Below are 18,097 nucleotides of genomic sequence, written 5' to 3' on the forward strand. Positions count from 1 at the left end.
CATATTTACAACCGAAAAGCTGAATACAATCTTTTTTGCTCAAATACAGTAGCATTTATTTAAATTTCATTCCTGACATAAGGGTTCATGAAATAGGGCTGCCACTTTTAAGTAATAGTTTCTCTGAAATACCCAAGTCTGCAGTCTCACAGAAAATAATTAGCTTAGCACTGTACAATAGTACAGAAATTGGAAAGAAATCCTTTTCTGAGACATTTGCCATGCGGTTCTGAACATATAAAAGACATGTTCAACCAAGCTTACTTGCTGTTGCTGTGAACACAAATGCTCCAGCTGCAAACCTGCTTCACTGACTTAGCCAAAAGGGTTAAAACTTGATAAATATTTTTCAAATGTTCCAGGTTCTGCATTGGCGTGAAGCCAGACAGTGTGAATGGACAGATACTCAATTACTTTGAACTTTCTAGTTCTTTGCATTCCTTCCTGCTTAGTAGTGCTGTACCATGAGGGAAGATAGGAGAAAACAAAAAACAAATGTCAGGTTTCAAAAATCAATTAGTGGCCTGGCAGTGGTGTGTTAACTGAACTGTGCCAAAACAGAGAATTCGGAGGGAAAGAAAGAAGAAAAGTTGAGTAGTCAAGTTAGGTAGGAGGGTAAGCACAGAAGCAGTGTGCATGCTTAAGTCCTTAGTCACTGGGCAACACAGATTTAGTCTTAGAATAAACCCTAAGTGTCACTATCTTTACAGGAATAAATACGCCTGAATGTGTGGAGGCTGAATAGGCATTCAACGATGGGGAAGGGGAGGTTTGAAGGAGGCAGTGGAAAAAAATGGATAAATAGCTTCTGAATGATGAGATGAGAGAAATATGAAGCTATCACTACGGCAACGTTCACAGGAAGACACGGCAAAAGAAATATCTGTGTTCAGTTGCTTGGCCGACACGTCACGGAGAGCTTGAAATTAAGAGATCTAGAGTATTTCTGACAACATTTTATTCACTTTGGAAACTATTCATGGAATATTGCAACTCGGTAAAATCAAAGTCAAATTTCCGAGTGATATTGGGCCATAGAAAAAGCACGACAAAGAATAAAAATCTTTTTCTTTTTTTTTTTAATAAGGGAGTAAATTCTCCTCTAGGGTAAGATTATTCAATTTAAAGTGACTTTTTTGATAATCATTGATTATCCACCTAGTGTCAGAATCTGTATCGGTAGGAACGTAAGACAGAATTATTGTCCTTTATTTCACACTTTTAATCTTTTCTATTCATTAATGGCAACTGCTTGTACCCCCACATAAAAAGAAAAAAATGCCATTGAGAAAAGAACACAATAAACAGAAGCTTCAAATGAGATTAGTCAAAATTCAAACCATTTTGACTCAAAAAATTAAGACACACAAGAAAAGATGTCCTTTCCTTTTGTGATGAAACAGTATGTAATTTAAATAGGATTATAGACTTCTTTTTGTATCAATTAAAGGGATGTCAAGAAAAAAGCTTCATATTCTATTTTTTTACTATCTCAACCTCAGTTCTTAAAGAATTAAATTTTATATTTAAGTTTGGAGTTAAATGTGTTCTTCCTGAAATATCTCATAAAACTCTCAATGTGCACTTATTCCTAAATGTACTATAATTTATCCTATTTTTAAAACTCTAGTAATATACAACAAACAGTATTTTACCTTTTGGGGGTACTGGGATTGCTTTTTCTACCTTGTTAGTTTGATAAGCAGACAACTATAAATGCCTTGAACCAAGTTACAGGCCAGGCATACTGTAGCTTAAACTGTACAGTATTTGAATTCTGACTCTCAACATGTTAGGAAAGGTCAAGAGAAAAATCCTGAACTGAAGTAGTTACACCAAACAATCTTTTAGAACACTAAGGAGGCCTCATCACCAGCATCACAATGAGCAGTGTTTTGAGCCAATTGCTGTTCATGTGATGACAAAAGCACTAATGGTCCTAGGCTGTGAGGCACTCCTACTGAATGCTCAAGTGAACTGTGCACGGGGCACAAGAAAATACGCCTTTGGAGGTTAATTTGTGAATGAAATGTGTAAGGATAGTGCTAAGCCCAATGCTGGCTCTTCATGCCTTTGTGTCTATCCACTGGTGATGGTTGTGTAAACTTGTGTAAATTTTGAAGAGGACAGTTTGACAATAAGCAGAAGAAGGCTAAAATGTAAACAACGTTTAAAACAATAGATAATTCTCCCTCTAGGAAAAATATTACATTATACACTGAAAAGAACCCAGGTATCCAACAATAGGAAAGTAGTTCAATAGCAGCCACTGAATCTACTACCATATTCATATTATTAAAGGATATTTAGTCACATGGGAAAATACTCATGACATGTTAAGTAAAACAAAGTAAAGAGGTTTTTATAAACACAGACCCAAAGATGAAAAGAAAATGCAAAACACGTATGTATTTTGGTGGCTCTCACTGGATGGTCAAATGATGGGTGGTTTTACATTGCTTTATACTTTTGAATAGTTTCTAAATTTTTCACAATTGCCACATATTTCATTTGTAACCAGAATAAATGCTTTCAATAAAAAGCATACATAAATGTTACCTCTATACAATTAAGGGTTTATTGGAACTGTAGGTGAAGATCAAATGATTTTCCATTTGAAATCACCAAATACAGCCACAACTTGCCGGCACCCTGTGCTGGGAAAATATGTAAACCTTCTTAACCAAGCCAGTAGCTTTTCAGCATTTACTGCAGAATAAACAAGCTGAAGAGAGATTACAAGGTTTGAAGTTTGGAAAGGGATAACCTGGGAATGTTTTAAATATAAATATGCTTTAATTTATTTCCTAAGTGATCAACAAGACTTCTGCAATGATTTATACTCAAAGTTATTTTGGGTATCTCATTTTACTTTCTTGCTTTGTTTTCCCCTGTTAAATGAACTACGTTATTTACAGTGTTTTGACAAAATGCATAGACTCTTAAAAGTTCATATGCATCTCTTAAGAGCTGTTTGTGCTTTTTGTGGTTCCTGCCCCCCCCCCCCCGCCCCCGTCACGCCTCAGGGTTTGTGGGATCTCAGTTCCCCGACCAATCCCAGGGCCACCGCATTGAAAGCGACGAGTCCTAACCACTGGACAGCCAGGGAATTCCCATTTTTGGAGTTTTTTAAATTCTAAAATATTCATAAAGACGATATAGAGTAAAATGGTTTCTAATGGGATGTGTTTACTATCTTCTCTCTGAGAGCCTTGTTCTCCTTACTGGCACCTAAAGTTGTTTAAAGTAATTCCCAAACTTGCTTTCTGGGAATTGAAAATTAAAGTCAGCAGAGCATATTGGTGGTGGTCTAGGAACTTAATATTTTAAACATTTTTCTATAAACAAGTCAATAGAGAGCTGCTTTCAGAGTTAAGGGCCCACATGCCCCTTCTCCACCCTCCCATCATGACCTCAACCCACAAGTAAAACATACACACATACACACATACACACACACACACACACACACACACACACACCTATTCTAAATCATCCAGCACATCACTGGTGCCTGAAAACGTTTATTGAACACCCTTAGTGTGCTGAGCACTGCTGTAGGCCTTGAAAATACAAAGATGGGTAGGATACAGTCCCTGCCCTAAGCATTATCTGACAGGTAACTCCCCCCACCCCCACCTCAAATATGTTTCTTGCTTCTCAGTAAATTGGAGTCCAAACTCTTCAGTTCGGGATGTTGAGCCAACCCCAGCCGATCTTTCCAGCCTGGAATCTCCCTACACCGCCCTGCCTCTTCTCCCAGGAGCCTTAGGCTCTAAGCATAGGGATTATTTGTCATTTCCCAAATGCCACTGCTGTTCCCTCCAATGTCTGTCTTTGACTACATATACCATAAATCACAAGCCCAGCTAAAATCCCACCCCTCTCCCAAGGTCACTCCGTATACCCCAGTAAAATTTATACTCTTTTGGTTTCTTCTCCTTCCCATTAGCTTTGTATCCCCAGTAAAGCATTCCTAACCATCTGCCTTGAATCCATCTCCCCCTACAAAATCTCATGCCCCTGCAGGACACGAATGGTCTTGTCTTTGTGTCCATCATGATGTCTCTGAGCACAGTGTCCCACACCAAAGAGGCCACTGATGTTTGGTGAACTCAGTTTTATTCTTATAAACATAAAAGGTAAAATTAAGAATAAAAGTTTCATAGAATGCCATCTTAAAATGTAGAAGAAATGAGTTAGAAATATCACCCTCTTAACAACCATTGTAGTATTAATTGATTAAGGCAAGAATTAATGGAAGCTAAAATGATTGGGTACCATTCTGATGAGAAATAGGATATTTTAATAGTCTCAAAGTATTTCCCCACAAATAAGGTATTAATTACAATGGGAAAAATAGTAACCTACCAATGGAAAAACTTGGCAGACACTACCTTAAGCAGATGATCAAAATTCACATCATCATTAATGGGACAAACTGATATCATGGGGTTTTTTTGATGTGATGAACTGAGAAGGATGCAGTGTTGTTTATCTTGTGTTGTATTGTACTGTACATAAAAATACATCACCTGAGGGCTTCCCTGGTGGCGCAGTGGTTGAGAGTCTGCCTGCTAGTGCGGGAGACACGGGTTCCAGCCCTGGTCTGGGAGGATCCCACATGCCGCGGAGCAACGAGGCCCGTGAGCCACAAGTACTGAGCCTGCGCCTCTGGAGCCTGTGCTCTGCAACGAGAGGCCGCGATAGTGAGAGGCCCGCGCACCGCGACGAAGAGTGGCCCCCGCTTGCCACAACTAGAGAAAACCCGAGCACGGAAACAAAGACCCAATACAGCAAAAATAAATTAAATAAAATAATAAACTCCTACCCCCAACATCTTCTTTAAAAAAAAAAAAATACATCACCTGAGGGCTTCCCTGGTGGCGCAGTGGTTGAGAGTCCGCCTGCCGATGCAGGGGACACGGGTTCAATTCCTGGTCTGGGAAGATCCCACATGCCGCAGAGCAACTAAGCCCGTGTGCCGCAACTACTGAGGCTGCGCTCTAGAGCCCATGCTACTGAGCACACGTGCCTACTAAGCACACGTGCCTAGAGCCCGTGCTCCACGACAAGAGAAGCCACTGCAATGAGAAGCCCGCGCACCTCAACAAAAAGTAGCCCCCGCTCGCTGCAACTAGAGGAATCCTGGGCGCAGCAACAAAGACCCAACGCAGCCAAAAATAAATTTAAGATATATATATATACGATGAAAGAGTCATGAAAGACAAAGTTTCAGCTACTGTTTCTTTTTAAAGGAATAAATAATCCTGGTTTGAACTACATGGGGGGAGGCTGGAGGGAATTGTCACAATAAACATAATTAGACTAATTAGTAAAATTTGAGTATGAACCGTAAATAAAATTTTCAAACACTTTGAAATTCCACTTTTAGGTATTCATTCCTCAAAATCTCTTAAATGTTCACAAAGATAGACGTGCCAGAATGTTTATTGCAGCATCATTTGCAATGAACATTATTGGGGTATTAGCAAAATTTGAGTGTGGACAATGCTACATTTCCAAACTCAATAGTATAACTGGTTATATAAGAGAATACCCTTGTTCTTAGAATATACTCTCTAAATATTTATGGATAAAGGGTCATGATGTTTGCAACTAATGGTTGAATTAATCAAGGCCAAAAACAGTGTGTGTGTGTGTGTGTGTGTGTGTATGTGTGTGTGTGTGTGTGTGTGTGTGTGTGTATACAGAGAGAGATAGGCAGAAAGAGAGGGACAGAGAGAGAAAGCATGAGACAGAGAAAGCAGATGTGGCAAAATGTTAGTGATGAATCTGGGTAAAATGAATATGGGATTTTTTTGTTTATTCTTGCAACTTTTTCTTTAAGTTTGAAATCGTTTTGAAATTAAAAGGAAAAAAAAGAATAAAGGTTTGAGAACTATTTGTTTTATTTCAAAAGATGAGATCCTGCTTTCTAGCACTGGTCTTCACAGATTTGTTTTTGTAGGAGACTTGAAGTTAAATTGAGGAGAACCTATCACAAACCCATAAAAGCAATCCCACCTCAGCTAAAACATACAGATCTTATGGAACTATCATTTTTGTCATGATGGCCCTATGTACTGAGTACCACCACTATCACTGCACTTATCAAATTTATTTTTATTATATTACATATTACATTCATCTTTGTTTCTTCAGCCAACCATGGCTCTGCCGTGTAGAGTACTATATGAAAATGCATGTCTGAATGAAGAACGCACACGTACACACACAAAACACAAGGGCCTCCAGAGCTTTGAACTACATTTTTGGACTTAAATTTTATATTTAAGTACAAAATGATTTGACATTTGGGGATTTGCTTCAAAATAACCCAGAGAGGATAAACACTGAATGAAGGTATGAATGAAAAAGACTGACCACGAGTTAATAATGGTTGAAGCTGGGTGATGAGTACATGAAGGGTTCATTCTCACTATTTTTGTATCTTTTTGAAACATTCTATTATATAAAAAAAAACTTTTTTAAGGAAAGCACAGTAGAAGCAGTAGTAATAAGAAGAACAACTTGACCAATCAATGAAATATAAATTGTATTTTAATGTAGTGTAGACTAGGTTTTTGACTTTTAATTTTAAAAAACAAACAAATAAACCAAAAAAAGCAGACAGGTCTCAGGTAGCATGAAATAAAAACCTATCCCAGGGAATAAGTTAGACTTTAGAGATGCGTCTTTCAAATTTGAAAAATATTAGATTCTTCTTTGTGTCACCAGAGAATTTTCAGAAAATCAGATCCTTAACATTGCTCTCAATTTATTGTTGAGGTTTAGAACCTCAGACATTATAAGCAGGTGTGACCTAACGACAAATGGAACAAAAGACAAATTACACAAAAAAGATGATTGAAGAAATGCACAGGGATGGTGTACATGTCTGGGGGAGAAGGGATAGATTAAGTATTTTCCTATGAAAAAGAATTTTTAAAACAACCAACAATTATTTATTAGAGTCCCACTATGTGTTAGACAGTGGGAGTTATGGCAAAAGCAAGGGACCTTCAGTTGGATAGCTTCCCATCTCGTTGAAGTTACAGTATATGTGCACATAAAATAACAAAATAACTTTGTGCCAGTGGATAGTGAACAAGGAAGAGAGATCCGCTGTGGACTTTGATTCTTGAATTGACCTTAAAGAAAACACAAGTTTCTGCAAAACAGCAGATAGGAGGAGAGAGGAGGGAATTCTGCGTAAGAACAGACATAGTGCTTAGGGTAAATCACAAACTGGGTAAACTGGTGAGAACAGTTGGCCCACGGATAGATCAAACCTAATTTCTACATGCTATATAAAGAATTTATATAATAAAGTCCAAGAGAAAGTCTAACCTAATGGAGAGTCTTGTGTATCAGTGTGACCGTGAAGGTAAAAGACAAATGACCCCTTTACCCCAAACCCCTAAATAGTAAGTGACTATCTGGGAGAAAACATTTGCAACAAAGGATTCATATTCACAATCATAAAAGAGATCTTTAAAAAAAAAATCTGTAAGACAGAGAGAACCCAAGGAAAATTAGGCAATGGTGGTAAATAGGCAATTCACAAAGAAGATGTACAAGAGGCCGATAAATGTATGAAAAGTTTCTCAACCCCACCACTCTCAGGGAAATGCAAAACAAACAGCAATGGGATAACATTTTTGCTCACCAGATGTACAGAAATGAAAGTGATTCAGAGAGGGTGTGGGGAAACTGGAAGTCTCATAATGTTAGTAAAAATAAAACTTTGTAGGGTCTTGGTAAAACGGCTCTCTGCACAGGGCACTCTAAAGCATCTATCAAAAGGTAAAATTTTCACACACTTTGAAATTCTACTTTTAGAAATTTATTCCTCAAAATCCCTTAAGTGTGCACAAAAGTAGATAGATGTAGCAGAATGTTTATTGCAGCATCGTTTGTAATAATGAAAGACTGACAATTATCTAAATATCCAACAATAAGTAATGGTCAAGTAAATGAGTGAGTAAATTCTACTCTATCCACATATTACCCAGAAATTTTAACAGAATGAAGTAGCTATATCTATACTGACATGAAATGTCTCTAAAGGCACAATAAGTGAAAAAAAGTCACTGGTTAATACATATTTCATGGTGTCATTTATGTAAGTGATGTATGTGAAATATACATTGTCTAAAATGGCTAACACACAACTGTAATCAGTTTACCTCTGGAGAGAGGAGAGAGATTGGGGGTTGTGGATGGTAGGCAGGGAGAGAGGTTGCTAGCTACGTCCCAGCTAAGCATTGGCGATTCCATGCAAAAAGTAGCCTATCTCCATAAATGCCTATTACTAGGAAGATGAGCTAGGATTCATGGAATGTGGTTGGTCTAAAAAGAACCAAAGGATTCATCTCACCTAATAGAACCCTCTCAATTTTAGAAACCTATCATTCAACAAGCATTTACTGAGCAGCTACTATGGGACATGAACTGTGCTAAAGAACACTGGTGACTCAAAGGGGACCAAAAGTGTTATTAAAGATTAAACAGCAAATACCTTGAAAACCTAAAAGATAAAGCATTATCTGTGTCAGACAGTCAAGGAAGGCTTCCTGGAGGAAGAGATCTCGGAGAAGGGCCTTGAAGAATTTGAATTCAGTTTTTTGACTCAAGTCCAGTAATCTTCCACTCCATGATCCTCAGACTTCTCTGATAGAAGTAAGAGGTAATTAACATAGAAAGTAAGAGGTAATTAAAGATAATCTCATATTTCTGGAGAGAAATCATTCCTAGAAAGAGAGGGCTTGTGTCTACCCATTAAAAAGTATATATTAGATGGGCTTCCCTGGTGGCGCAGTGGTTGAGAGTCCGCCTGTCGATGCAGGGGACACGGGTTCGTGCCCCGGTCCGGGAAGATCCCACATGCCGCGGAGCGGCTAAGGCTCGTGAGCCATGGCCGCTGAGCCTGCGCATCTGGAGCCTGTGCTCCACAACGGGAGAGGCCACAACAGTGAGAGGCCGTGTACCGCAAAATTTCTCAAGATGCTACATATATACTGCAAGATATAATGCCACTGGTGTTAGCTCTTGAAAAGAAGTCAGCAGAATCATCAGGATGCTTGCTATAGCCATTTACCAAGTCAATGTAGGGGATCTGATCCTTTCAATTTTCCTGCCCAGTTATTTAAGGCTGATTATATGCCTGGAAAATTTCTATCCCTCTCATTACAGATATTTCATTATGTATAATCACTTTTTTCCCCATAAAGCATTCTATTTTACACTTTTCCTTGTTTATTTGGTGACTTGGCTACATGTGTTTAAATCGTATACCTCTAGTAATATGTCATCATTGGAGTTATATTGTGTTAAATTTTTTAGGAATTTATGAAAAATAAGGGAATAATAAATGCCGGTGCCACCTCAACCCTGTGACGTTGGACACGCAAACAAAGTGGCCTTCCTGACATGTGGCAGCACTCATGGTTCATGACTATGGGACGGTAAGCCGAAGTCCAGTATGTTTAAGGAGGTAAGCCACTTCTCAAGCGTTCTTTTTTTGCAAAGATACAGCCATAATACTTTTTTATGATAGCTTGGTAAATCTCTTAAAGAAAAGGGAGAGGTTTATGACAGAAATGGTGATAAAGCTTTAACTACATGTGTGTGGTTAACTCTGTTTCAGCCATTCAAGTTAACTTCTACCTATATTTATGGGCGTCATTGCATAATATATGAAGTTTGCAGGAAGTGCCCGGAAGATAAGGTTACATAGACAAGTTATTTAAGTTTGAAAGTAAACCACAGCTCATGCTGGGAAACTAGTTTATAGCCCATTTTGTAACCCAAATGAATACGTCATTCATTTTCTTTTCATTTTTTTTTATCTCATAGTTAACATGAGGCAATTAATCATTGTTTGAATGTGCAGCCTAGTAAGTCGACAAAAGAACGCAGCTTTGGGGATTGATTAGCTGAAAAGTCAGTAAATTACATTTAAGAAGTGCAGATAAACATTTGATGATATTCAAACCACCTTGAGGAAATGGATGATTTGCACACATCATCATGTTCCACTAGATAATGTTTTCCTTCACAAGCTTCATTCAGTAATGAGACTCATTTCTACCAACAAATATTACTTGATCAATAGACCTTGCATTTGCCACAGGAAATGACCTTTCATGGTTAATGTATAACTGATTACTGTTCTTCCTCTGTAGTAGCCTACATTTGACAGTAGAGAAATAAACTGTGTACACTGTAAAACACTAAAATATGTCAAACGCTGTAGTATACCCTCAGAGTATTATCGTTTGGCACTGTACAAGGGCTATGATCCATTTGTACTGTACCCACCCGCCATTTCAGTTCTTGCTGGCTGCAATCAAACTTTTGCTCTAACATTTAGGTATTTAGAATAATCAAGGCTATTCCTCTTACACCTTAAGGAAAAAACCCAGAGCCAAACCGAAGACCCTCTGATGGTGACAACAGTGGTTTTGAAGGGTAATGTACATAGAAGAGAAACAACTCTCATGAAAGGAAATTACCCTAAAATCTTTGTTGTGGAAAATGAAAACTAATGACACATTCCCATTGTAATGCAGTTCATTTTCAAATGTAAATAACTTGTCCATTTAATAATTTGCTCCTCCCCATGACTGCAAAAGAGCCTTTGACCACAGCCATCTTCCTATTTCATTCACTGTCAAGAACACTCTAAAGGAGCTCCATTGTTTTCCCTGGGATAATTTTAACAGATTAAACGATTTAAAAAAAAAAAAAGGTATCACTATACCTGAGGGCTCTGTCTTTGAAATCAATGTAAATAAAAGATGCCACCTTTATTAAGTCTGAAACGGCGTGTTACCTGTTTTTCATTGACCTTGTGGAGGTTTTCAGTAACAACTGAATTAACCAGGTGAGGGAGGCTCTTTGAGGGGCCCAGTCACACTCCATTGTGCAGGATGGCACCTAGCAAAGCACTTAGATTAGGCTGCGGAGGGAACAAAGCTAGGTACACTCTCTCCAGCTTCAGGTAAACAAGATTATTGTTCTCCATCCCTGCTGTTCGGAATGAATGCAATGCTGCAAAGCTAATTGCTGCTATAATTAGGAAAAAAACCACACCCCAATTGACTGGGAATGTGCTAACTCAGTGTGGTTTAAACCTCAGAGACATTTCCCCTCCTATACAGGTGTGATGGGCTCTATTCATAGTTTTAAAATGATAAGTTTAAATGTTAACACGATATTGCAAAAAATGCTCTCAGGTTGGAAGGTGGAAGCTGGTGGGTGCAAGGTATAAGTGCTTAAGGGTCGTTAGCCTTCTGGCCAGAGGAGGAGAAAATTCCATTTTGGGATTGAATACAAAGTAAGACAGCAAATGCAGTCTATGGAAAGTTTCCCCTCTTTGAGCAGGCCCTGCTTGGCTCACAAGCTTTGCCCCATACCGTTTCATAAAATATGCAACTTTCAAGCCACCTCCACGTAAGGAGATTTCACTCTGCTGTTGAGACATTCTTCCTCATATCTAACTAAATCACCCGATCTGCAGTTTAGCAATCCCATTTCCTCACATCTTCAGCAACATCTAACCTTCCATATTGACATCTATTTTCTTACAACAAAAATAACTAAGCTGAATACCACAAAATTACAATAGGAAGGCTTTTTTAAAAAAGATATTTTCTACTCTCTTACTCTGAGTGGATTGTTTAATTGGTTTCAAATTTAAAAACAAGATTTAGGAATCAATCATTGCTTAAGTTGCGGATTCCCAAGTGGTGCTTCCAAGTGTAAAGTCTGGGGAAAACAGACTTCAGAGCTGCCGGCTGGATTATGGTTAACAGGTTAGCAAGTATAACTCAGTTAAGGCTTTACCTCCTTCTGTGCTTAATAGGAAAACTAGGACATTTTTAAGATTTCAATCTTATTCTTCAATAAGATAACTCTTTTCACCTATGTGAACATGAATGAAAACACTAATAATTATAGCTTTTTGCTGCTTGGCGTAAAATAATCTTTCTACTGTAATTAGATTTGAAGGGGAACTAGAAAAGACCTTCAATAAAATGCTGTCGTGAATTCCCTCCAAAACGGCTTGCCTATAATTAAGGTGCATTTACAGATCTGATATTCCTTAAAAGAAGCATTAACATTACAAAGACCAATTATTCATGGTCAAACAAAGGAGATTCAGATTCTCTGATCAAAGCAGTAATCTCTTTTACAGTTGTTATTTTTGAAGTATCTTCAAACAGAACAAACACACATTGACTATGTAAACAGGTATAGCTGTGGGCTAATTTGCTGTTTTCAGGATCCCATCGTTTTCCCACATGGCTCAAACTTAGTATGGTCTACCCCGTTTCCATTCCCAGCCCCAAATGCTGATGCTGAGGGAGGAATAAGAACTTTTCAAAAGGGGGAAAATTCCAAATATCAGTTTTAGTATTTAAACAGTCATAATGTAAAGGTCATCGACCATTTTTAACATAACCTGGTCCATTTTCCAAAGTTGCTTGTTTTCGGAAACGTCAGCAAGCTTTTTAAATGATCACAGGCAGAAAAACAAAGACATGAGTCAAGTGAAAGAGTGCTGAATTGGGTTTGAGAAAAATCTGAATCTGAGTCTCGGTTTGGCCCTTCTCTTGCTGTCAGGCCTGAGCAAATTCCTTAGAAACTCTAGAACTTTTTCTGCAAATGTAAAATCGGGATAACAGATGGGAATTCCCTGGCGGTACAGTGGTCACTGCCGAGGCCCGGGTTCAATCCCTCGTGGAGGAACTGAGATCCGGCAAGATGTATGGGCGCAGCCAAAAAAAAAAAAAAAAGAAAAGAAAAGAAAAAAAAGGGATAGCAGCACATCCCTAAACTAGGAGGTTTAGGAGGTTGTGAAGGCCAGGTTCAACCTCAGTACATGAGGGAGCACGGTCAAATAAGAGGTATGTTCATATAAATAAAAATATGTTTTTAAACCTCATTGTACCCCCGGAGAAACATCCTTGGAGTGCCAAGGAGTAGAAACGACGAAAAAAGAAAAACTACTTTAACACCTATAACAGCTTGTGTCAAAAGTGATTAGGGAAACTCTAGCTCTGTGGCTCACGAATGTTAAATGGGTTTCTTTTCTAAAGGGCTCCTCAGAAAGCTTTGAATCTCCAAGAGAATCTCAGTAGAATGAAACTTATGTCAAACATTTGACAGAACTGCTTTAGCCTGAGGCTACTGCAGTGCTCCTTTGAAAACACTTTGAGGATTGTTGCCTTCTGATACATTATTGATTTGATTGGGTAGGAAACACTTAGATGCTCAAGCAAATCTACTTTTTAGTCTATACCATTTGGTACAAATGAACAATTAATGGCAGCAGAGTGTCCTGACATGATTTACAGCATAAAGAGTTTGCAAAAATGTGCCACTTATTTATTTATTAATTTTTTTGACTCAATATATCTAACAGCTCTATCACTTATAACTTGAGTGACTTTAGGTAAGTTTCCAAATCTCTCCAACTCTCAGCATTCTCATCTGTGAAACAGAGATAATATTTGCTGGGTAAGTTGTGGCCAAAATCAAATAAACGTAATTTGTACACTGAGCTTAATAAATGGTGGATTTAATTTTCTCATTCATTCAGAAATGTCTAGGTCAAAAGAGTGACCTTTTCTAGGTCACATAGCAACTCAGTGACATTGTTAGAAAGGGACCAGAATTTTGGAAACTACTATTGTTTGAATTCACCCCTATCAAAATTCTAGAATAGATTACTAAAGGGAAAATTTGTAAGAAGAAAAGGAATAACCACTAGGGACCAATATTATTCCAATACAAACAAGCTGGGCTAAACTAAGACAAACATTTTTCCCCCAGTGGTGCTATTAGATTAGTAGCCAGGGGGGATGCCAGAGGCATGAAAAAAAAAATCTTAAGTTGTTCTTGTGGATAAGATGGTTATAGGTGAATTAGCCTACAATCTAGCAAGGTTTATTTATACTATTTGTAAAAACTGTACCCAGAGAGTGATTGATTTCAATGTAGAAGAAAACGTTCAGCATTTATCACAGGGGTCTCTCTCAAATAAAATTTTCATCAATGACCTGGAGGAAGACATGAGAGTTATACAAGATGCAAACTGGGAAGAAAAAGCTAATATGTTGGTTGGCAAAATCAGGAATCTTAAGGGTTCCAGTAAGCCTGGGACTAAATTCCAGCTCTCTCACTTATACAAATCCTGTGACTTAACTGCTTTGCATCTGTTTCCTCATCTCAGAAATGCAGATAATAACTACTGCATGGAATTGGGAGAAGTACATAACATAAAGGGCCATCCAAAGAGGTGTTCTATGCAGATCTTGGCACATATAATTAGGTCAAGAAGTACTGGTGCTAGTATTAGTTGTAGTAATGATACTAATACCAAAAAAAGTTATGCAGAAAAAGTTGTAGGGGTTTTAACTGACTACAGGTTCAATATTAAATAGTCTGAGGGGCTTCCCTGGTGGTGCAGTGGTTAAGAATCCGCCTGCCAATGCAGGGGACACAGGTTTGAGCCCTGATCCAGGAAGATCCCACATGCCGAGGAGCAGCTAAACCCATGCACCACAACGACTGAACCCGCGTGCCACAACTACTGAAGCCTGCGCGCCTTCAGCCCATGCTCCGCAGCAAGAGAAGCCACCGCAATGAGAAGCCTGCACACTGCAACGAGGAGTAGCCCCCGCTCGCTGCAAATAGAGAAAGCCCGTGTGCAGCAATGAAGACCCAACACAGCCAAAAATCAATCAATCAATCAACCAATCAATAAATTAAAAAAGTAGTCAGATGAGGCTGACAATTATTTTGGTGAGTAGTTCTAGAAGCCCCTTTTTAGAGACACATGGGCAAACTAGAATGCGTTTATGTAAGAGTGGCAAAATGGTGGACAGTTGAGAAATCAAATCACATGAAAAGCAAATGACTTTGTGACATGCATTGGGTAAATCCTTTTAAAAAACACAACAAAACTACTTTATTGAGGTATGATTAACATACAAAAAGCTGTGTATATTTAATGTATACAACTTGATGAGTTTGTAGGGTAAATTCCTTTTAAACATATCAGTTCCTTTAAGCCTCTCTATAACTCATTAGGAAGGTGTAATTATTCCAGTTTTAAAGATGAGGAACTAAGACACAGAGAGGTTAAGTGATCACACACCTACTGAGAGGTGATGAAATATGAAACTGGAATATGCACGTGGAAAATGGATTACATTTATTCATTGTTGTTCCAAGGGCAAATTAATGTGGATGGATGGGGTCAAAGGAATATTTAACTGATGGACAGCCAACAAAATAACTGACATGTACTCTTCAAAAATATCCATGTTCTAAGAGACAAAGAAAGATTGAGGAACTATTTGAGATTAAAGGAGATTTAGGAGATACTACAACTGAATGCAATGAATGATTGGAGATTTTCCTTGGCATAAAAGGCATTATTGGGACAATTGGTGAAATCTGAATAAGGTCTTTAGATTAGATAACAGTAATGTATCAATGTTAATTTCCTGATTTTGATCATTGTCTTTTTCTTATGTAAAAGAATGTCCTTGTTCTTAGGAAATGCTCACTGAACCGTTTGGCAATAGAGGGAAATCATATCTTCAAAGTACTCTCAAAAGGTTTAGAACGACAACAAAAGAGAGACTAGAGAAAAGGACAAAGCAAATGTGATAAAATGTTAACGTTTGGAAAATTTGGGTAAAGGATAAAATTATTTGCAATATTCTTGCAACTTCTCTGTAAGCCTGCAATTATGTCAAAATAAAAAGTTTCAAAGAATTGAAAAACATGTAGGGCATGGGATAAAATAAAATCTAAAGGGGAAATATTCTGTAGACAATTGGTAACATAGGACTGGAAGTAGAAAAGACTCCAGGGGGGTACAGAGGAAGATTTGAAAGTCATATGTGAGAACCGATGAGAGTAACTGATTCATTCCTTTCATTCACTCAGAAAGATACTTTTCATCATTTAGGACTTAAAAAAAAATACAATTGTACTAACTATTAGAACTACTGACACCTTTATTTCCAAAGTGATGAAAAAATAAATGCTCAAATAAATTAGTCTGCAGTGACTCTTTCGGGAGGAACAAGTTCTGTATGTTTGGACACCAGAAAGGTATATCAGGAAGAGAAAAGGGTAAAAAAGACATTTTATATGTATTCAAGATGAGTACACAGATCCCATTTTAAAAAAATCTTTACTATTGTGGAGATGTGAGGAGCTCAATAACTAGAATGTTTCTTCCCAGGCAGGGTCTAGATGAGGAAGACAAAAGCAATGGATAGAGATTATACCCTCTTTTTTTTTTTTTTTTATTTTGCGGTACGCGGGCCTCTCACTGTTGTGGCCTCTCCCATTGCAGAGCACAGGCTCTGGACGCGCAGGCTCAGCGGCCATGGCTCACGGGCCCAGCCGCTCCGCGGCACATGGGATCTTCCCGGCCCGGGGCACGAACCCGTATCCCCTGCATCGGTAGGCAGACTGTCAACCACTGAGCCACCAGGGAAGCCCTACCCTCTTTCTTACTAATAAATGTTATATCGGAGGACATATCAATAGTTGAAAGTGAAGGTCAAGTGGGCCTTAGTCTCCCCCCACTGACTTAGAACAAGAAAAGCAAGGCACTGGTGCCAGGGATAGAAAAGGTGGTTCCTTTGTAGAAAAAAACAAAACAAAAAAACCAACCACAAAAAAAACCAGAAAGAGGAAAAACTATACAAGCCCATTTCCTTAAACAAAATGTACCAATCAGATAGTCATGAGGTGCAGACGGAGAAGCATCTGGGAAAACTCCTCATGGAAAACATGGAGTGTGGGCGGGAAGGTGACTGCGGGATACATTTATTTCCCGCTGATACTTTTTATGCTCAAAGGAGAATGGAGGAAAACAAAACAAAACACGGGGCTCACAACTGAACATTGAGGAATGACTTTATCCAAGGGATTAGAGAGAGAAGGACATTTAGACAGGACACGGTGAGAGACACAGACTTAGAAATTCAGTAACAGGAGGTGTAGCAAGTGCCTTCGGGGACAATGGTTTCAATTTGGTGATTCGGGCAGAAACCAGATTGCAAGGTGTAAATGAGACGTTCTCCTTTTTTTTTTTTTTTTTTTCCTTTCCTTTGTCTTTTCCTCAAATGTTCGAATTTTGCCTTGGGCCCTCTGCATTCCTCACTCCTCACTCTTCCTGGATCATCTGCTCACCCACGGATGTTAATCTAAGGTAAACAGTACAAGTATAACGGGGTTAACCTTGGAAGGGAGAAAAGCCTCTTCTTTTTTTTTTTTTTTAATTTATTAATTTATTTGTTTTTGGCTGCGTTGGGTCTTCATTGCGGTGCGCTGGCTTTCTCTAGTTGCGGCAAGCGGGGGCTACTCTTCATTGCAGTGCGCGGGCTTCTCATTGTGGTGGTTTCTCTTGTTGCGGAGCACGGACTCTAGGCACGCGGGCTTCATTAGTCGTGGTGCGCAGGCTCAGTAGTTGTGGCTCACGGGCTCTAGACCGCAGGCTCAGTAGCTGTGGCACACAGGCTTAGTTGCTCCGCGGCATGTGGGATCTTCCTGGACCAGGGCTTGAACCCGTGTCCCCTGCATTGGCAGGCGGATTCTTAACCACTGTGCCACCAGGGAAGCCCAAACCTCTTCTTTTAAGAACAGGGAAAAAAAGATGTTAAGATAGAGATGGAAAATAATCTTGTTTTTCTGGGTAACATGGGAGAAAGGGTCATCGAATTAGTTAACGTTTTTTTTTTTTCTGCTCTACTGAATGCTTGTTTCACCCCAGAATGATATGTTGAATCGTATTCCCCAATGTGCTGGTATTTGGAGGTGGGGAGGGGGGGTCCTTGGGAGGTGATTAGGTCACGAGGGTGGAACCTTCATGAATTGGATTAGTGCCTTTATAAGAGACCCCAAGAGCTCCCAAACTTCTTCTTTGCACAGCAACAAGATACAGCTGCCCATGAACCAGGAAATGGGCACTCACCAGACACTGAGTCTGCTGACACCTTGATCTTGGACTTCCTAGCTTCCAGAATTGAGAAATAAATTTCTGGTCTTTGTAAGCCAT

Source organism: Aethalodelphis obliquidens, unplaced genomic scaffold (assembly GCF_003676395.1).
Source record: "Aethalodelphis obliquidens isolate GAN/ISIS:26980383/991018 unplaced genomic scaffold, ASM367639v1 scaffold15, whole genome shotgun sequence".
Classification (NCBI taxonomy): Eukaryota; Metazoa; Chordata; class Mammalia; order Artiodactyla; family Delphinidae; genus Aethalodelphis; species Aethalodelphis obliquidens.